This window comes from Oryctolagus cuniculus, chromosome 10 (genome assembly GCF_964237555.1).
Source record: "Oryctolagus cuniculus chromosome 10, mOryCun1.1, whole genome shotgun sequence".
Lineage (NCBI taxonomy): Eukaryota > Metazoa > Chordata > Mammalia > Lagomorpha > Leporidae > Oryctolagus > Oryctolagus cuniculus.
This window is the reverse complement of record NC_091441.1, coordinates 103,054,978-103,076,471: the sequence shown is the minus strand read 5'-3', so window position 1 is coordinate 103,076,471 and position 21,494 is coordinate 103,054,978. Positions and strand designations below refer to the sequence as shown.

At 49.1% G+C, this 21,494-nt stretch overlaps 1 protein-coding gene across 2 annotated transcripts in view; it reads right to left on the bottom strand.

Annotated features, from left to right (window-relative positions):
• The window catches only part of LARS2 (leucyl-tRNA synthetase 2, mitochondrial), a 288,717-nt gene that overhangs the window by 175,969 nt on the left and 91,254 nt on the right, over positions 1-21,494 (bottom strand). Inside the window, exon 1 of one of the 2 annotated variants that reach the window (XM_051851691.2) lies at positions 17,471-17,590. The exons of the other annotated variant lie outside the window; for it this stretch is intronic. The gene's annotated coding sequence lies outside the window, so the exon portion shown is untranslated. Of the gene's footprint in view, positions 1-17,470; positions 17,591-21,494 lie in introns of those variants that run through there. 2 annotated transcript variants of the gene reach the window in all.

Sequence of the window (21,494 nt, the reverse complement as noted above, 5' to 3'; positions counted from 1 at the left end):
TGAGGCAGAAACACCCACGCAAGCCACTCCCAGGAGCTGTGAGTTAGTGACTGTGGTTTTAAGCTGCTGTGTTTGGGGGATCACTTTTCTCTGAAACACAGAGAGCTGCTTTCCATGATCTGGCCTAGGATGCATTCTGGGGGACACCTTACATTCAGGTACGATGTCTCCTCTCACCCGGGGCCGCTCCCAACCCCTATCTGCCACTCACGACCTTGACTGACCTTGACTCTGCTAAAGAGGATGAGCCAGGTGGTCTGTGCAGTGTCTCTCCTGATTCAATTCAGAGCTCGCATTTGGCAGCAATGGCATAGAACTGAAGGTGGTGCCCTGGCTGGATCCTTTCAAAGGAACCGGAAATGCATCAACTTGTTAGAGAGTGGTAAGACGATAAAGCCAAAGCCATCAGGTATGAAGGAAAGAAACAGAATAACTGAAGGAAAGAAGGCTCTGTTAAGGGGGAGAACTGCTGACAAAACGCTGAGCTCACCGAGGTGGACTTTCGTATTGTATTCTCTGTCACCAGACATCATGTGAAACCTTCCCCAACGGACATGTAATTACTTTGGGGATTCAAAAAACAAAAAGTGCTCATTTTTAACTCTAGGCTCAGTCCCTTCTCAAAGTCAAAGTCGTATCAAGAGTTTTCCCTGCTGTAGCAGGCTCCTACAGCATGCACACCCACAGGGTTCTTTTCCTTCGCTGTGTTTACTTGCATCTCCCTGACCCACAGCCTGAACTCCTGCTCATCTCCCGCCCTTCTCCACTCGCCTCCCCTGCCTTGTGCCTGTTCAGAGAGTGTCACAAATGCTGCCACAGCCAGGCCTGGATCAGGAAACAGGAATGAACAGGAGACTCCCAAGCTGGAGCCTTGGTCTTCAGTCTACCCTGTCTGATGGCCCTCATGTCATAGGACCTGATCCTCCAACTTCCTCTCTTCCTTCCACATCCTTCCCCCTCCCTTCCTGCCCCTCCCCTGCTCCCGTCTTCCCAACCATCCTCTCCACTCATCCCTTCCCGCTCCTCATGCCACCTCCCACTGCTTCCTGCCTCCTCTTGCCTTGCCTATGGCCTCACGGGAACCCATGAAGGTCTAGGCATTGTCTATTAATGCCGGCAGCATTTTCAAAAGGGAATGGCCTGTTCGGTGAGCTCTTTGTGGACTCCCTTGGCGTCTTGACTGTCGTGTGTGTCTCGGTGCCTGGTTTCTGCTCATTCTTGCCCCGTGCCCTGCTCTCTCTCACACGAAAGCGTGGGATAAACATCTCCAGGCACAGGCATCTCTGGTGCCTGGAACATCTCTTCCCTTAGTATCAAAACAAGACTATTCCTGGCTGCTCCCCTCGCTAGATAAGGCAAACTCACCAGAAATGACCTGGAAACACAAAAGTAATAATAAATCATTTCAACTTGTTAGTTATCTGTGCTTTCGTGACCATTCTCGTCTACACCACTGGCACAACCGGTACATTATTCCTTGAGCTGGCACACTTCAGATGTCGATTCAAACCTTCTAGGAACAACCTGCAGTCTTCCGCTGGGGGGGGGGGGGGGGGAATGAAGGCAAACTGTGAGATCCATGCTACCCGGTGGATTTTTCTGTTTTTCCAGTACAAATGGCCTGGCTGTGAGGAGCAGTTGGCTTGCAGTGAGAGCAGGCTGATCGTCTCTCACGTTCCCCAACATCTGTTCCTCCCTTGCTCCTCATCGCTGCTGCAGGGCCCTCCTCCAGGAAGCCAGCCCTTGGTCTGAGGTCTGAGATAAACCAGTGGGCTCATTTCATCCTCAGAACGTGGAGACATTCAGCCAAGCAAAGGACCTCAGTCAGGGCAATCAGAGGAATGCACAGGACCCCTGCTGGAGATCCCACAGCCCAGACTCTCTCCTGTTCTGTGGGAGTAAAGCCCTTAGGAGCTGTCACAGCCATTCTAGAACCACAATGAAAGAGCCCTCTAAGATGGGAGGCAGGAAGCCAAGAGAAGAACTGGATCCTGATGGTCCAAGTACTTGGACTGCTGCACCTATGTGGGAGACCCAAATGAAGCTCCTAGCTTCAGCCTGGCCCAGCCCTGGCCACTGTGGTCATTTAGGAAGTGAACCAGTAAATTGAAGATCTCTCTCTCTCTCTGTAAAATAAAAATAAATAAATGAATAATCTTAAAGAAAAGAAAAAAATTTGGATCCTGGTACAACGGAAGGATCTGCCAGATCAAGTCCTTCCTGAGACCCAGATTGCCTCTTGAGTTTCCCCACACAGAAGCAGGTGGGCCCGGTGCTGTGGCGTAGCCGGTAAAGCCACCGCCTGCAATGCTAGCATCCCATTCGGGTGCCGGTTTGAGTCCTGGATGCTCCTCTTCCCATCCAGCTCTCTGCTATGGCCTGGAAAAGCAGAAGAAGATGGCCCAAGTCCTTGGGTCCCTGCACCTGTATGAGAGACCCGGAAGAAGCTCCTGGCTCCTGGCTTCAGATCGGTGCAGCTCCAGCCATTGCGGCCATCTGGGGAGTGAACCAGCGGATGGAGGACCTCTCTCTCTCTCTCTCTCTCTCTCTCTCTCTCTGTAACTCTGCCTTTCAAATAAATAAGTCTTTAAAAAAGAAGAAGAAGCTGGTGAGGCCTCTCAATTATTGAAGCCATTTCAACTTGGGTATTCTGTTTATGTAACAGAAAGCACCAGCAATATCCACCTACTCAATGGACAAAGACTTTGACCTTCTCCCCCCCTCTATGTAGAACACGTCTCCAGGGGCCAGTACTGTGGTGCATTAGGTTAATCCTCTCTGCCTGCTGTGCCAGCATCCCATATAAGTGCTGGTTCAAGTCCCGGTTGCTCCTTTTCTGATCTAGCTCTCTGCTATGGCCTGGGAAAGCAGTGGAAGATGGCCCAAGTGCTCAGGCCCCTGCACCTGAGAGACCTGAAGGAAGCTCATGGCTCCTGACTTCGGATCAGTGCAGCTCCGGCCATTGCAGTGGCTTGGGAAGTGAATCAGCAGATGGAAGCCCTTTCTCTCTGTCTTTCCTTCTCACTATCTGCCTCTCAAATAAATAAGAAATATTTTTAAAAAAAGAATGCATCTCCAAGTTTTGTTACCTATTCTCTTGAGTGTCTTTCGCTTGTCTTTGCCCACTGCATGCCACAGCTGTCATAACTCGCCCTCCCAGTTCAGGTTCTCCTGTCCTCCCACCTGGACCGCTGGAATAGTGCGACATCTTTACCATCTCCTAGTCATCTGCTCGCCACTGTGGGTGGCACACAGTAGGTAGTCAGCATACATTTTTAAATGCAGGCTTATTAAATGGGGAAGAACTGTACATTCTTGTTATTCAAAAAGTCTGTATTGGTCGACTTGCTAAAAATTGACATGTAACTCCAAAACTGATGCTTATGCTTCCAAAGTCACGTGCCAATATGCACAGGAGAGTGAAAATTTTGAGTTCCCTGATGTGTGCATTCTCAGGTGAGGCTGAACGAGGCCATGCGCTGACTTCCGGTTTTAGCTCTTGTACTGTAAACAGGTGTCTTTCTAGCAGTACATCCAGTGTCACAGTTTTTGCTTTTTTTTTTTTTTTTTTTTTTTGCTTTTTGCTGGTGCCTTTGCTGCTTCCAATGGTCCCCACGTGCAGAGAGGTCTTCTTGTGTTCCTAAGCGCAGGAGGGCCGAGGTGTGCCTTGCAGAGAAAGTTCCTGTGCTAGACAAGTTTCAATCAGCTATGGGCGCAGTGTCGCTGGCTGCAGCTTCGAGGCCAGTGATTCAGTAATACGTATCAAACACGTGCCTTTAAACAGAAACACCCATCAAAGAAGGTCATGTAGTGACCGGCTGAGAAGAATGCGACGGCCAAAGGCTTGCAAGAAGCTAGCTACCCCTGTATCTTCCCCGGGAACCACAGCTGAACCTCTTGCTCATTCAATCCTAGGGGTGAGTTCAGAGAACACATCTGCACGAACCATCAGAAATACTGATGTGGAAGGCAAAGGGGAGTCGCCCAGAGGCTGCCCATCAAGGCTCGTGCCCTGAGAGGACCCAGGCTGGCTTGGAAGCCCAGGCCTGCCACTTGCCAGGTGTTCATCCTCAGGGCAATACTGCACCGCCCTGAGTTTCAGGCGCTCTGTCCACAAAGATGCAGATTAGGAGGATTAAATGAAGTTATCATACAAAGTGCTTGGCCAACTTCCAGGCAGAAGGAGCCCTCAGTAAGCAGTAGTTACTGTTTCTGTTTTTTTTTTTTTCTTCTTATTGCCTTTAAAGAGCTGATCTACACACACTGCCAAGTGGCTGCCAAGTGTCAAGATGGAAAAGGAAGCCCTCTCCCTCTCCGTTATTGAGCTGTTCCAATGGAGGAGGAAGTGATGGGGAGTGTGGGTCTGTTATGTACGCACCAGGCCATCAGCTCTTTGAGGACAGAAAATGAGTCCCGTCAGCAGCCTGGCAACTGAACAAACTTCGGAGAGAGGCAGTGATGGGGTAGAACGGAGGCTTGGTCACTCACTGATGTGTCAGCTTGGACAAGTGACCTCGATTTCTCTCAACTGTAAGAGGGGTGGGAACGAGGGTGCCTACTGCGTAGGGACAGAGTCACGAGTCAGTACAGCCACTCCTGCACAAAACCTTTTACAACGCCGAGCCCGTGAGACTTGCAGTAAGTGCCGGTTTCTCCATCACTGTGGCAGCCAGCCAGCGTCCTGAATCACGGTCCTGGCTCAGTGAACAGCTGCCAATTCACTGGGCCTTGAATTGATGGGGCCTCAGGGCTCCTGCTTCCGGGCCAGGTGGATCTGCAGGAGACTCCCCTGAGGAAGAGCTGGCATGAGCCTCTCCCTGAGCTCCCTGCGCCTTCCTGTAGGAGCCCACCCCACGGGAGCCCCACACTCCTGCTCTGTGATTATCCCGTGAGTGCAAAACACAGGTACAAGACAGGGAGGAAAGCCCATTTAAACCCAGCATTCTCATGTGGACATCCAACTGTGTGCTACCCCCTGTTTTTTTTTTTTTTTTAAATAGATTTACTTATTTATTTGAGAGGCAGAGTTACAGACAGAGCAAGAGGTCTCCTTTCTTGATTTATCTTTCCATGTGCCCTCACACCCCATAATCCTAGCAACTAATACTGGCTGAGCACTTACCATGTATCAGACACCGTGCTGGCTACTTGGTAAATGCCAACCCATTCCAGCTTCAAAACGAAGCTCCTTCTCAGTAGGCGCCGTGACCATCACTCCGCAGAGGAAGAAACTGGGCCACAGGGAGATTAAGCAGATTGTTCAAGCCCACCCAGCTGCTCAGTGCTAGAACTGGGATTTGAATTCAGACGGTCCGGCTCCAGAGCTGAGGCTCTTAACCCCAAAAGCCAGGCTGCCTCTCATAATATTTGCTGCACATATGTGCTTGGTAAAAATGGGCTTACTATCTGGGGAAGCAAAAGCTACAGGCCTGTCAACAGCCACTGTCCCACGTGGGCAGTTTGTCTCCTCCACACACCAAAGTAAAGATGAAAGGGTGCTTTGTTCATCTCTGTCCTGGGGTTCTCCTAACTGGGCATCAGCTTCTTCGGAGCATCTCTTCACCCGGGCAATGTCCGAACAGGCCTTGTTGCAAGTGTTTAATCTGGTGACAATCAGTGTCCCACGAGCTACAACTTTGGCTTCTTGGGAAACAGGATCAGGGACAGGTGCACCATTCGTTTTCACTTTGGTTCTTGCTGACCTTTGGGTAAAGCCAGGCATGGGTGAGCCAAAAGTTTCATGAGATCTCTATGAAGTCAGTGTCCAAGAAGTCAATAATTAGAAGGATGGGAGGAGGTTGGTGCTCTGGCATAGTGCGTAAAGCCACCACCTTCGTCACCGGCATTCCATATTGGCAGCAGCAGTTCATGTCCCAGCTGCTCCACTTCTAATCCAGTTCCCTGTGAACGCACCTGGGAAAAGCAGCGGAAGATGGCCCAAGTGTTTGGGATCCTGCCTCCCGTGTAGGAGTCCTGGATGAAGCTCCCGGCTCTTGGCTTCAGCCTGACACAGTCCTGGCTGTTGCAGCCATTTGGGGCATGAACCAGCGGTTGGAAGATCCTTACCTCTCTCTCTCTCTCTGTAACTCTGACTTCCAAAATAAACAAATAAAACTTTCAAATATATGTATATATATATTTATTTATTTATTTGAAAGTCAGTTACACAGAGAGAGAAGGAGAGAGAGGTCTTCCATCCATCGGTTCACTCCCCAGTTGGTCCCAACAGCTGGAGCTGTGCTAATCCAAAACCAGGAGCCAGAAGCCAGGAGCTTCTTCTGAGTCTCCTACATGGGTGCAGGGGCCCAAGGACTTGGGCCATCTTCTACTGCTTTCCCAGGCCATAGCAGAGAGCTGGATTGGAAGTGGAGCAGCTGGGACTTGAACCAGCACTCATGTGGGATGCTGGCACTGCAGGTAGTGGCTTCACCCGGTACGCCACAGCGCTGGCCCCACAAATAAATCTTTAGAAGAAGAAGAGGAAGATGAGGAGGGGGGAGGAACGGTAATGGATGTTCTGGAAGTTTCTACAAAGCAGTGTAGGCCTTAAGGGTCCTGGAGTCAAATCAGTTTTTTTCCTAGGAGGCTGATACCAAAATGACCTATTCTGGGCTATCCCCCCTGGGCTGCTGAACGTCATCTATTTCATTGGGTTTCATCTGTTCTCAAATGCCTCACAGTTTTGAGAATATATGAAAAACTCACTCATGTACTTGGACAGAGACAGACCTTGGGATTAAGCTTTTAATCTATTCATTACAGGGGAAAAAATCCCTTCCATTGCTTCAAATCTTCTTAGGCTTTGTGATTGCTTTTAGAAAAAGATAATCCTATTTGAAGAAATACAGAGTTTATAAAACAATATTGGGTTACATTTGACCTAAAGATAGTCAGAGTTTATTATTGTTAGTCTAAGAACAGGCTATAAGTAATGCACATTTATTTTCAAATGTCTTACATGTATCTTCCCATCTGTGGAAGATAGCTACAATTTTAATAAGACTCTGTAGCTCCTTCATTTCTGCTTTTAATTTTGCATTGAATTATACGACCTTTTAGCATCTCTTATATTCTTGTAGTGCTAATTAGCCCTTGAATTATGTACATGTATCCTGTCTTCCCAGGAGTCCACAAATTAGTGAAGTCAATGGTTGTGCTTCCTGATCCTTGGTCCACCACAGAACAGTTTTTGTTTTTTTTTTTTTTTTTGGACAGGCAGAGTGGACAGTGAGAGAGAGAGAAAGGTCTTCCTTTTGCCGTTGGTTCACCCTCCAATGGCCGCTGCGGCCGGCGCATTGCGCTGATCCGAAGCCAGGAGCCAGGTGCTTCTCCTGGTCTCTCATGTGGGTGCAGGGCCCAAGCACTTGGGCCATCCTCCACAGCTCCTCCCCACCCCGGGCCACAGCAGAAAGCTGGCCTGGAAGAGGAGCAACCGGGACAGAATCCAGCGCCCCAACTGGCACTAGAACCCGGGGTGCTGGTGCCACAGGCGGAGGATTAGCCAAGCGAGCCGCGGCGCCGGCAAAAGGCCTTTTTAAAGGTTCATGGAGGGGGCCAGTATTGTGGCTCAGCAGGTAAAGGTTCATGGAAAATGCGTGCTACATGTGAAAAAGCTACATACGCATTTCAAATTATTTGGCACCAAAATAAACTCATCTTTTCATTTCATTCTTCATGAACTTTTAGGAGTACCCTGATACATTTAAGCCATTTGAAATTAGTCAATTGTTCATTAAACAGAGGCTGCCTAAGTGCTTGGAAGAGAATTTTTTAAACAATGCTTAAATATCTCTCCACCGGGATCTTGTTTTCATACTAAATTTGCTTAATAGATCCAAAGGCAAGGCTAATCCCAATTAAAATAACTGCATTTCCCCCTAAATGGAACTAACCACATGTGAACAATTCAATTCAACCCATCCAACAGTATCAGAACATGCCATGCAGTACCAACTACTCTCTTCAGTGCTGGGGACTAAGAGAGTAAAGACACTGGACGCACTCTCTCAGGGGCTCAGGGACAGAAACAGATAACTGAGTGCCCCAATCTGTGATGATGGCAACACTGGCACTGAGGGACACTGGGGAGGGACACTTCTGTCAGCCAGCAGGTGCAGCGGAGGTCATGTGGAGTAGGGACCCATCAGGAAGGCATCCTGGAGGAGGTGATTTAGTGCCATCTTGCTTCTATGACAGCAAAGCATCCCAGGAAGATGGGTAGCTTGCAGCCATAAAAGCAGTGTCTGGGGCAGGCGCTGTGGTGCAGTGGGTTAACATTCTGGGGCAGGCGCTGTAGTGCAGCAGGTTAACATCCTGGATTGAAGTTCCGACATCCCATATGGGCGCCAGTTCGAGACATAGCAGCTCCACTTCGGAGCCAGTGCTCTGCTATGGCCTGGGAAAGCAGTGGAAGATGGCCCAAGTCCTTGGGCCCCTGCACCCGCATGGGAGACCTGGAAGAAGCTCCTGGCTCCTGGCTTCGGATTGGCACAGCTCCAGCCATTGCAGCCAATTGAGGAGTAAACCATCGGATGGAAGACCTCTCTCGTTCTCTCTCTCTGCCTCTCCTCTCTCTGTGTAACTCTGACTTTCAAATAAATAAATCTTAAAAACATTAAAAAGCAGTGTCTGGAGTCCTGTGGCCTCGATGGTCACGAAGAGGAGGAACTGGCTGAGACATGTCCACTGCCTCGCCTCCCTTGCGCTGGCAGGAAGGGGCAGAGGCGATGGCCCTATGCACGCAAAGTCTCCAAGAATTGCATTGAAATTGCACCAATAATGTGTTAGTGCCTCCTTAACATTCAGTGCCAGCAGAGTGTGTAAATAGTTCATTAGTTAACTCTAGAATCAAATCAAGTGCCCAGAATCCCCCACAGAAGGTCCCAGCCCCGGAGGCTGGGGGAGGCTGCAGCAAGAACCAGCTCTCAGCCAGGGAATCTTCGTTTATGGGCTACAGGGCTGTTCTGGGAACAGAGGACAAAGCAGGCATCACTTTCCTCATTTCTCCTATAAAGGAGACCCTCAGAAACACGGAAACCAACCAGGGTGAGCCACTTTCAAAACAGAATCAAGTTTCAATGTCAAGAAACTCACACTAAGCCAGCACAGCCTTCTCCAAGGCACCAGATGTGCTGCAAAGAGACCTGGGTTAGGAGAGACTCTGCAGGACAAAGACCTTGCAGGCATCCACTGACAAAGGCTTCCTTCAAACATAATTAATCCTGGAAACATTTTAAAAAAATAGCTGAAGACTTACTAGCATTTCATCAAAAACTAGTGTTCCGTGGAGTTGGCTCTGGGCAATGCTGCCCTAGCTACCAGTATTAGTCAGGCTCTTCCAGAAAAGAGAACTGAGGATTGGTTGATTTTAAGGAATTGGCTCATACGATCATAAAGGCCTGGTAAGTCCACAGTCCCACAGTTTTCAGAGCAAGCCGGCAAGCCAGAGACCCGAGGAAGAGTTGCAGTTCAAGTTCAAAGGTGGTGTGCGAGAATTCTCTCTTCTTTCACTACTAACGCCTCCAACTGGTCGGGCAAGGCCCATGTATATCATAGAGGTAACTTGCTTTATTTACAGTCCACTGATTTAAATGTGAGTCACAAACAAACAAAAATACCTTGACAGAAACATCCAGAATGATGTTTGACCAAATATCTGGACACCGTGGTGCAGCCACGTTAACACAGAGTTCCCTACCATGTGTCCTGTCACTCCACACACTGCACGCTAAGAAGCTCAGCTGGCCTGGAGGAGCTGGGTCTTGCCAGTGGCTCACTCACATGGCTGGCCAGTTAGTGCTTCTAGGGCTGGGAGCCCCACTGGCCTGTTGGGGTAGAGATAGGGAGCCCAGTTGCTCTGTAGGTGAGTTTCTTCATGGGGCTGCCTGGGCTTGATCCAACAAGGACAGTGGACTTCAAAGGCAGTCATTCTATGACATATTAAAATCCCCTCCCCCTGGCTTCAAATGATTTACAGTTCTTCCACATGCAAAATACACTCAACTTCCTCTGCCCCCTCCCCCTCGCTAATGCTCAACCCTTTGTCACATCAGGCTTGGGGACCAGGATCTCGTCATCTAAAAAAGGCCCAGGAGCTGTTGAGGCCACTCGGATGCATTCAAGGATGGCCACAAAATGTTCCATTGCAAGGTGGGGTCTAGGCCGTGCCCCTTTGGATCTGGGGAGGAACTCTGTTGGCTGTGTTGACAAATAGAAGGGAGCAAGCTGACTCTGGCAGCCCCCAGGCCCAGGTATTAAGAGATTGGTGTCTTTTGGAATGCCTGTCCTGGGCTGGAGACACCATGAGTCCAACCCGGAGACTACCATGCTGCAAAGGTCATTTAGAGAGGTTCCAGCCAACAGTCACAGCCGAGCCCAGCCATTCAGTCACACCCAACGAGGCACCAGACCAGCCTGGACACCACCGAATAACCTTGGTCAGCACCATGAGGAGTGGACCTGCCCCAGGGAGCCCTGCCCCAATGCCTAACCCCCTAAATGATAGGATCTATTAAATTTTCTGTTGTTTTGGGCACCATAGCAATAGACAACAGGAACAAACGACATTCCCACATCTTGTAGCTCAGTAGCTTGTCATTCTTAGCTCTCTGTTTAAAGTAAAAGCCTCCTTTCCAATAAAATTTCACATGGAACCCCAATATATAAAAAGCTCCAAGGGAGTGATGTTGCACGCGGTCAGGATGGGGGACCTGAACTCCCCCAAACTTCCTATCTCTGCCCCATGGGGAAGGCACCTCTGAAAAAAATGTAGTTCTCCAAACACAATGGAAGACAACCAATCTAACTCCACTCCTCAATTTTACAAAAAATATACTTGAGGCCCAGGGCTTAAATGACTTGCTTTATGAGTGTGTGTGTGTGTGTGTGTGTGTGTGGTTCTCAGAGTGTGGACCAGCAGAATCAATACCTTCTGGAAAGTTGTTAGAAATGCAAATTCTCCAACCAAACCCCCAAGCTACCAAATCAAAAATTCTGGGTGTGGGGCCCACCAAGTCCCCAAGGGATTCTAAGGCAAGCTAGTTTGAGGACTGCTCTGTCTCAGAGTGAAATAATTCCCAAAAAAGTACTCTGAACTGATCAGACCCGGGTTTGAATTCTGACTACTTCTTGGTTTTGTGACCTTGGCCAAGTGACTTAATATCCCACCGGAGGGGCTGGCGTTGTGGCTCAGGGGGTTAACACCCTGGCCTGAAGCACCACATCCTATATGAATGCTGGTTCAAGTCCCGGCTGCTCCACTTCTGATCCAGCTCTCTGCTATGGCCTGGGAAAGCAGTAGAAGATGGCCCACGTCCTTGGGCCCCTGCATCCATGTGGGAGACTCAGAAGAAGCTCCTGGCTCCTGGCTTTGGATCGGCACAGCTCTGGCTGTTGCGGCCAGTTGGGGAGTGAACCACTGGATGGAAAACCTCTTGGCCGGCGCCATGGCTCAATAGGCTAATCCTCCGCCTTGCGGCGCCGGCACACCAGGTTCTAGTCCCGGTCAGGGCACCGGATTCTGTCCCGGTTGCCCCTCTTCCAGGCCAGCTCTCTGCTATGGCCAGGGAGTGCAGTGGAGGATGGCCCAAGTGCTTGGGTCCCACGCCCCATGGGAGACCAGGATAAGTACCTGGCTCCTGCCATCGGATCAGCGCGGTGCGCCAGCCGAGGCGGCCACTGGAGGGTGAACCAACAGCAAAGGAAGACCTTTCTCTCTGTCTCTCTCTCTCTCACTGTCCACTCTGCTTGTCAAGAAAGGAAGGAAGGAAGGAAGGAAGGAAGGAAGGAAGGAAGGAAGGAAGGAAGGAAGGAAGGAAGAAAGAAAACCTCTTTCTCTTTCTCTGCCTCTCCTCTCTCTGTGTAACTCTGACTTTCAAATGAATAAATAAATTTTTTTTAAATCCCACCTGGAAAGAGAAGAGAAAAGGCACCTGCTGTTGACCCCCAGTTCTGCTTCCACTCCCTTCTCTGAGGGTCCTGCCTTCCTGATGACGGAAACGAAGAGAGGGGAGTCCCAGGCTGAGGGGGTGACCTGGAGTCCAACTACAGGCATGAGTGACGGCCATTTCCCAACCGGGGCTTCTGGGGTCTCCTTCGAAGCAGTCCTGATGAATTCAGAGAACAGGTGAGATGAGGAGGCTATACAACTGCTGAGATGGAATTTACATTGACTGCTGGCCCAGATTTTCCGAGATGACTCGGCATCTATGGCAGGCAGACTCGGGCTGACCCTCAACCAGGACACCCCAGCTCTCCCTCCTGGCCTCATGTCTGTGTCTGCAGCCACAGGCCCAGGGTCCACGGCCCCTTGGGCTCCTCCCCAGACCTTCCCCTAAGATGAAACAAGCCAGACCACAGCTGGTTCCACCTCCAGTTACTGTTTTCTTTATTTGTCCATTTTTCCTTCTTTCTCGCTACAGTGTCAACACCAGCAAGAGGAGGTTGTCAGGGCAACCAGAGTAGAGGCGGGATGTCCACGTTTCACGGAAACCAGACCCTATTTGGTCAAACACCCACTGGGTTCTCAGCTACCCTCCGTTGCCTGGCAGTGAGAACGTAAAAACTGGACATTTTCTGTTTTTCTTCCTCTACTAGTATCTTCCCACTCCCTGCCTCCCTCTGCAAAGTTGGTCTGGCCTGTGCACCTCTTTCAGGGCCTGCTAACTGACCTAACTCCTGTCAGTTCTGCAGCTGTTCCGCCCACGCCACCCTCCCGCACGTGGCTCCCGTGTTTGGGAAAGGCCGTGCACAGGAGGCCTGAGCGAATGGGGTCCTGACTTGGAATCAGGGCTGGTGACATTAATGGCTTTATTAATCCCTGTTCTTATGGCCTGCTTCCTCTCCATTACAAAACCCGAGGGTTGCTGCTCAGAGTTGCCACAATGAAGGCATGACACCATTAAAAATAATAAGAAAAAAATCAGGAGAGAAGAACACTAGAATACAGAGAGAAATTCTGTCCAGGAGCTGAGATGAGCTTTTCATATTTCTGTATATCCTGAATTTCTTTTATTTTACAATAAGCAAATATTCATATACTTTTTAACTTTATTTTTAAGATCTATGGGCAGTTGCAAAAATATTACAGAGGGCTCCCATGTACTGTGTGATCAAGAATTTATTATTTTTATAATAAAAAGAAGATATTTTAAAAATACCTCTATACATAAAAGAAGTAACTTGAGAGTTTTCAGTGGTCACATCTGAGATAATTTGAGCAATGATTAATGATAGTAATGGATTATAACTCATAGAATAAAATAAATATTCATGAGTCAATATTGATATAAATACACTCTTGAATAAAAATTAGGAGAGTCAGCTCTTCTTTACAATAGAATTCCAATTAAAAATTAAACTTAGGGGCTGGTGCTGTGGCACAGCGGGTGAACGCCCTGGCTTGAAGTGCCAGCATCCCATTGGGTGCTGGTTCTAGTCCCGGCTGCTCCACTTCTGATCCAGCTCTCTGCTATGGCTTGGGAAAGCAGTGAAAGATGGCCCAAGCCCATTGAGCCCCTGCACCCACGTGGGAGACCCAGAGGGAGCTCCTGGCTCCTGGCTTCAGATCGGCACAGCTCTGGCCATTGCAGCCATCTGAGGAGTGAACCATCAGATGGAAGACCTTTCTCTCTCTCTCTCTCTCTCTCTCTGCCTCTCCTCTCTCTGTGTAACTCTGACTTTCAAATAAATAAATAAATATTAAAAAAGAATAATGATCATGATTTAAAAAAATTAAATTTAAAACCCGATTTTTAAAAGGTAGGGGGCAGGCATTTAGCCTAGTACCTAAGACAATAGTTAGGATGCTCACATACCATATTCTAGGACGTGGGTTCAATACCTGGCTCTGCTTCCTGATTCCAGTATCCTACTGATATGGGCGTTGGGAGGCAGTGGTGATGGCTCACGTAATTGGGTTCCTGCTACCCACATGGGTGATCTGGATTGAAATCCGGCTCCTAGCTTTGGTCTTGCTGAACCATTGCAGGCATTTGAGGAGTGAGACAGCAGATGGGAGCTCTCTTTGTGTGTCAGTTTCCTAACTAAATTTTTTTTTTCTTTGACAGGTAGAGTTATAGACAGTGAGAGAGAGAGAGACACAGAGAGAAAGGTCTTCCTTCCGTTGGTTCACCCCCAAAATGACCGCCACAGCCGGCGCTGCGCCGATCCGAAGCCAGGAGCCAGGTGCCTCTCCTGGTCTCCCATGCGGGTGCAGGGCCCAAGCACTTGGGCCATCCTCCACTGCCTTCCTGGGCCACAGCAGAGAGCTGGACTGGAAGAGGAGCAACCGGGACTAGCAACCGGCGCCCATATGGGATGCCAGCGCCTCAGGTGGAGGATTAACCAAGTGAGCCACAGCGCCGGCCCCCATCCTAACTAAATATTTTAAAAATATAGAAGGCATGATGGAAACAGGAAACCAGCGTTAGGCAAACAGCACAGTAGTGACTACTGTCAGAAAGTATCATCAGTGGATGCTGTATTAGTCCCCCCTCCCCTTTTAGCTAAAATGAAATATTTGAAGCAGGATACTTTATAAGGGAAGATGTTTCTTTTGGCTCACAGTTCTGGAAGTGCAAGGTCCAAGCAGCACTGTGCAGGCTCTGGTGAGGGGCATCTTTGGCTGCCTCTCATCATGGTAGAAGCCTGTATATATCCCCATGAGGGCTCTGTCCTTCTCCTTATCAAGCCACCAGGATTCCTATCATGGGGGCTCTAACCTAATGACCTAATATCATCCAGTCACTTTCTTACATCATGGCTGCATTAAGTTTCCACTCTCTCCACACCATTAGGATGAGACTTTATGGATTAAACTACCTGAGCCTGGAGGGACAAATCTTATTCACACTGTAGCAGATGCCAAAATTAGTGGGCAAAAGAATGCTAAGAAATAGCATATTTTCATAGTCAAAGTATATTCCCACAAGGTACTTACTAATTAAAAAGTAAAAACAGAAACTGAGTAGATCCCACCTTAGCCAAGTCATTAAAGTCAACCTCATCAGTGGTAAGACAAGCTGATATCACACTTCCCTGATATGGCTCACAACGTCACTACAGTTGTATTCTTGTCCAAAATGCATGACTTCAATCTCATCATGAGAAATCCTCAGACCAACCCGAGTTGAGGGACATTCTCCAAAATACCTGAGCAGTCTTTTTTGGACGTGACCAGGTCAGAAAAGACAAGGTAAGGCTGAGGAGCTGTCCCAGGATGAAGGAGGCTAAGGAGACATGACAACTAGATGCAGTGTGGACCCCAGAGTGGATCCTGAACTAGTAAAAGGACAATTATGGAAAAACTAAGGATGTTTCCACTAGGATTCTCAGTTCTTAAGCAATATTAGCAAATTCTGGCTAAACATTTATGAGAAAAGCATCAGGACCAGAAGCAGGATACAGGATTTGAACATAAGCAGTACAGCTCCTGAGACCCAGTTCCTAACCACTACATTTTCCTTGCTGTGACAAACAAATAAGCATTCGTGGAGACGTCCTGTATTCTAGGCATTGGAAATCCAAATCTGAGCAAAGACTTGGTTCCTGAACTCAATTACTCAAAAGTATGTTGGTATTCCCAGTCCCAAGCAGAGTGCCAGGCTCCTGACAGAAGTTTAATAAATAGCAGTTAAGAAAACCAGTGAACCAAGGTGGCCCTTGGTGATCTCCACTTCCTGGTATTCACCTCCTGGGCGAATTCCTTCCTATATGGGATCCTGTAGGGCTCGTGGAAGTGATGGTGTATGATCTCTGAAGCCAGATCATAAAAGATATCATGGCTTCAATCTTCTTCCCGAGGATAACTTGCGCTGGAAGTCAACCTCCATATCACAGGTATCACAGGGGCACAAATTACCCACGTCTACACGGTGAGAAACTCAAGTCTGCTCCTAACAGCCGCGTGAGGGGGCCATTTGGGGAGCAGGACCTGGAGTCCCAGTCAAGCTTTCCAATGACTGCAGCCCCTGGCTGGTGCTGTGACTCAACATCGTGAGAAACCCCAAGCCAGAACCACCTCCCCAAAACCCAGCAACACTGTGAGAAATAAGATCCACTGTTTTTACGTAGCTAAGTGTTGGGGTAATTTATTACACAGCAGTAAATAACTAATACAATTGATGAGGGAATATGAAGGTCATACCCTTTCTTCCCTTCTTCTATCACAGCACGGTCATGGTCATGTTTGATTGCTTACATGTCTACATCTCCTAAGCTCAGAGATGGTCTTTTATCTCTGGGTTCCCAGTGTCTAGTGCCACACTTGGCTTATGCAAGTACTCAATAAATACATGTTGAATGTTTGAGTGCAGAGAAAGTAGAGTCCTAATCTGTCTTTATATAGAGTTATCTAAAAATCCTACAAAATGGGGACAAAGAAAAGGGAGTGATTTTTATTTATAATCCTGAAATCAGAAAGGCTTTTTTTCCTCCTAACTGCCAATTATCAGTGCTTTGCAAAGGAATCTGAAAGAGGGGAAGAAGTGTGTAGTAAGGAGATCAACAGGCTCTCACCACCCACTTAGAGGAGTATGGCACTTCCCTCCAAGCCACAGGTCATCTCACGGGCTGACTTGTCACTGATGTGCAAATAACACAGTATGTACAAATCAGTTGAAATATGCTTCTCTCCATCTACTTAGGAAATTAACAACCAGCCATTAAAAATTATGAGAACTGGGGTTCAGTATTGTAGCACATTTGGTAAGCAGCTGCTTGCCATGCAAAAATCCCATATTATAGTGCTGGTTCAAGTTCCGGTACTCTGCTTCCCATCTGGCTTTCTGTTAATATGCCTGGGGAGCCAACAGATGATGGCCCAAGTGCTTGGGGTCTGTGAGGGGACCCAGATGGAGTTCTAGGCTCCTGGTTTCAGCCTAGTCCAGACCTGGCTGTTGCCACCATTTGGGGAGTGAACCGGAGAACAAAGATCTCTCTCTCTCTCTCTCTCTCCCTCCCTCCCTCCCTCCCTCCCTCCCTCCCTCCTTTCCTCTCCCTCCCTCCTTCTCCCTCTCTCCCTCTCCATCTTCCTTTTCCTCTTTCCATCACTCTTTCTTTCAAATAAATCTTTAAAAAATTGTGAAAACTATTGATCAATATGAAAGTATATGGTGTTCAATGGGAAAAGCAGGGATAAAATTACACCTCTATAATGATGACCGTGTTGGACACCTCTTCAGGTCCTCTTGGCTCCCCCATCCTCTAGTTTAGCTATCGCTGGGTGACCAGTTCTAGATCAGTTCTAGCTCCCGACAGGTGCGATTCGATGTATATGCTCCATGCTTTTTGCCTCTCATCTGGGGCTTCCTGTTGATGCCACTGCTGGGGACATGGAGGAAACCCACCTAGCACCCGGGCAGGGGCAGCCCCTCAGGAGCGTTGGGAGTTAACACCCTGTGGGGAAAGGCTTTGGCCAATGAGGGCTAGAAGACAATGGGAAAAATGCTTTTTTTTTTTTTCCTCTCCCTACCTACGGAAGGTCTTCAAAGGCTTCCTCTGATGGCTCCAGGTCCAGCGCCAAATTGCACTCAGCTGTGACTGCGTCCATACCACATCCTTGCCTGCTTCATTCTCTCACCCTTCCTTCCTGCTGAATGGAAACACATTTCTCAGTAAAAATGCTTGTCCAGAAACCTCTGTGGCAGTCTCTGCTTCCAGGGGACACCAGGCTAAGGCAAACATCCTGAGGTTAGCACCAGCTGTCTGAAGGGACAGGGTCTTCAAGGCAGGAGCCAACAGGATGACAGTGACTGTGATTAGCTTTTCCTTTTCCCTATTCAAATCTTTTTCTTAAACAAAGCTTTACTTTTTAAAAATATTTATTTATTTATCTGAAAGGTAGAGTTCCAGAGAAAGAGGGAGAGGAAGAAACAAAAAGAGATCTTCCATTTGCTGATTTACTCCCCAAATGGCTGCAACAGCTGGAGCTGGGCTGATCCAAAGCAAGGAGCCAGGAACTTATTCCAGATCTCCCATGTGGGTGCAGGGGACCAGGCACTTGGGCCATTTTCCACTGCTTTCCTAGGCTATTAGCAGGGAGCTGGATAGGGAGAGGAACAGCCAAGACTCAAGCTGGCAGCCATACAGGATGCCAGTGCCACAGTTGGTAGCCTTACCTACTATGCCACAGCACCAGCCCCAAAATTTTATATTTTTTTAAAAAAGATTTGTTTATTTGAAAGTCAAAGTTACGGGGCCGGGGGTGGGGGTGGGGGAGAGATCTTCCATCTACTGGTTCACTCACCTAAAGACTCCAACAAAAGGGGCCGTCGCCGTGGCACAACGGGTTAACACCCTGGCCTGAAGTGCCAGCATCCCATATGGGCACCGGTTCGAGTCCCAGCTGCTCTACTTCCCATCCAGTTCTCTGCTGTGGCCTGGGAAAGCAGAAGAAGATGGCCCAAGTCCTTGGGCCCCTGCACCCACGTGGGAGACCTGGAAGAAGCTCCTGGCTCCTGGCTTCGGATTGGCACAGCTCCAGCTGTTGCGGCAAATTGGGGAGTGAACCATCAGATGGAAGACTTCTCTGTCTCTCTCTCTCTCACTGCCTGTAACTCTACGTGTCAAATAAATAAAAAATCTTTTAAAAGTCTATTAGTAATACAGAGATAGTTGTAGTTAAACATCCCGGGAACCTCTGAGGCCCTTCTTCGAGAGAAGCTTGTCAGCTCCTTTGACATCTCCCCGTCCCACCTAAAAGGTGGCCAAGGTCAGGGCTGGGAGAGGAGCTGCACTCCCCTGGAAGACCACCTGTGGGTTTCTGTTAAGAACAATCAGCATCACATCATTTGCGTAGGAAAAGAAATCTTGGTGACCAGAGGGGAACAGGAACCACAGGAGGCAGGTGAGGAGCAGGGTGGGAAGGGGAGGCGTGGCTGTCCCCTTTGGGCAGGCCTGGAGTCTCAGTGCCCTCCATGTCCAGACTGGCCTCCATAGGCAGGGCTGGTTTCAAATGCAAGGGACGGGGCTAGTGTGGTGGTGCAGCAGGTTAAGCCGACTTGTGTTGCTGGCAACCCACATCGGATTGCGGAGTCAAGTTCCTGCTGTTCTGCTCCTGGCCCAGCTTCCTGCTAAGGCACCCAGGAGGCAGCAGGTGATGGTTCAAGTAACTGGGCCCCTGCCACCCACATGGGAGACCTGGATGGAGTTTCTGGGTCCTGACTTTAGTCTGGTCCAGCCCTGGCTGTTGTGATCATTTGGGGAGTGAACCTCTTTCTGTGTCTTTCAAATAAATAAATAAATAGATAAGTCTTTTTTTTTTTTTCTTGCTTTACAGATAGAGTTAGACAGTGAGAGAGACAGAGAGAAAGGTCTTCCTTCCGTTGGTTCACCCCCGCAAACGGCCGCCACAGCTGGAGCTACACCGATCCGAAGCCAGGAGCCAGGTGCCTCCTCCTGGTCTCCCATGTGGGTGCAGGCACCCAAGCACTTGGGCCATCCTCCACTGCACTCCTGGGCCACAGCAGAGAGCTGGACTGGAAGAAGAGCAACCGTGAATAGAACCCAGTGCCCATATGGGATGCCAGCGCCTCAGGCGGAGGATTAACCAAGTGAGCCACCAGCCCCTAGATAAGTCTTAAATAAAAAAGAAGCAAGGGACACACTTGAGGCTGTCACCTGTAGTCAAAAGAAGAGAAGCAGAGATCTGGAAATCCCCTGGATGCCTGCATTTTCTAGCAATGTTCCCAGAGTCCCCGGGAGGTGCTAGTTTTGCCTCTCACGCATTGATTTGGGAACTGACCGTGAAAAACCCCTGGCATTGCAGAAGCCAGATAGCAGGCTTGGTCTAGCAGGGACATTTCTGAGGGCCTCTCAGAGTGGAAGAGTGTGCTTTGGGAGGAGGGGGCTGCCACAGAACAAAGGCACCAAAGGGAGGTGATGAGGCCCCAGGGAGGGAATGGCAACCAGGCAAGCAGCCTCACACAAACGTGTACCAGTTCCGTGGTGTCCAAGACAGTGCCTAGCAATTGGCTCTCTACAAGTGGGGTGGAGGGGTACGTGGCTGACTTGGTTGCCAATTTCCAGGATGTAAATGTACTCCCACCACAGCCAATTTCCAGAGACCAAGGGTTTACCACCGGTTTGCAAAATCCCTAAATACTGAAAAACCAGCTCTGGGGAACCCATGCGAATGGGCTCCCATGCTCTGCCTGTACCAGCCACGCCGGCAGCGCTGATCTGGCCCCTTAGGGAGCCAGCAATGTGCTAACTGAAACAACCACCCTCAGTGGGCTTTTACTCATTGTATGATGCTACGTGCAGACATTAGGGCTCAAAGCAGACCAGTGATTTTACTAGGGTCACAGTGCTGGAGAGAAAAAGTGAGAACGCAGATTTCAGTCTCTAGACATGCACTGTCCTGTGCAGAAGTCAAGAGCCACACAGTGCGGGTGGCTTGAGGCGTGGCCGGTCCACACTGAGCTGTGCCTCTCCACGTGCTGCACACATGCGACTCCCAAGACTCAGTAAGGAAACAAAAGAATACAAAACATCTCATTTATGTATTTTCATACTGGTGATATGACGACAGGCTAATATGTTGGCTTAAAACAAAGTATAATTTTGAAATTAATTTTGTGGGTGCACTTATTTCTAATGTAGCTACTAGAAAGTTCTATGGCTAGCTCATATTCTATTTCTGGTCGTGGGACTCTCAGCTCTTGGTTAAGGCTGTCTCTCCAAGTTGTCAGTCATATCCCACATTCAGGGATACGCAAACCCCAACAGGCTCCTATATGCAAGGACGCATGCGCATACACACACACACATGGCCACACCTGCACACAGGACCACTCCCATCCTCTGCTCCTGTGTCTCTGCACACTTACCCCTCACCACATGGAGGCACTCAGAGAAAGAGATCCCTGGGCCACCAAGATGCACGACCTCCCCCCCTCCAGACCCGGCCACAGAGTCCTTTCTGGGGGCCTGGAGCTCCTCCACCATCTTCGAGGGCAAGTCCAGTTTGGGACCACCTGCTAGGGCTGCCTTTACCCACAGCCCAGTGCTGCTCTGTCTGATTGAGGGGTGGGCACGTGATAAGTGGCACCTTTCGCATTAGCACAACCCTCTTGGAAGAGTTCTTCTGAGGGAAAGGCGTTTGCCTTGGCACTGAAATATTACTGCTTGTGAGTTTGAGTTCAAAGTCTGGCTCTTAGGGGACAACTGCAGTAGCTCCAATGTCCAAGACAGAAATAGCTTCTATGGGATCCTGTCTCTTCCCAAGACAGTTTCTCTCTGAATTTTCCAGGCTGACGTTTTCCCGACAGCAATCCCTGTCGCCGCTGCTGCCGGTTCTCACGAATGCGAACTCCTTTGTGCACGAGTGAGCACGCAGGGAAAGGAGGAAAATCCACACATTTTCCTGCAGGCTCCTTCCTACCCCCACTGACAAGCACACTTACCGGGAATCTTCTGACCTTGACCATGGGGCCGGGCCCCGGCTTCACTATACTGGCTCACTAACTGCTAGGAGTCAGGCTCTGTCCAAGTTC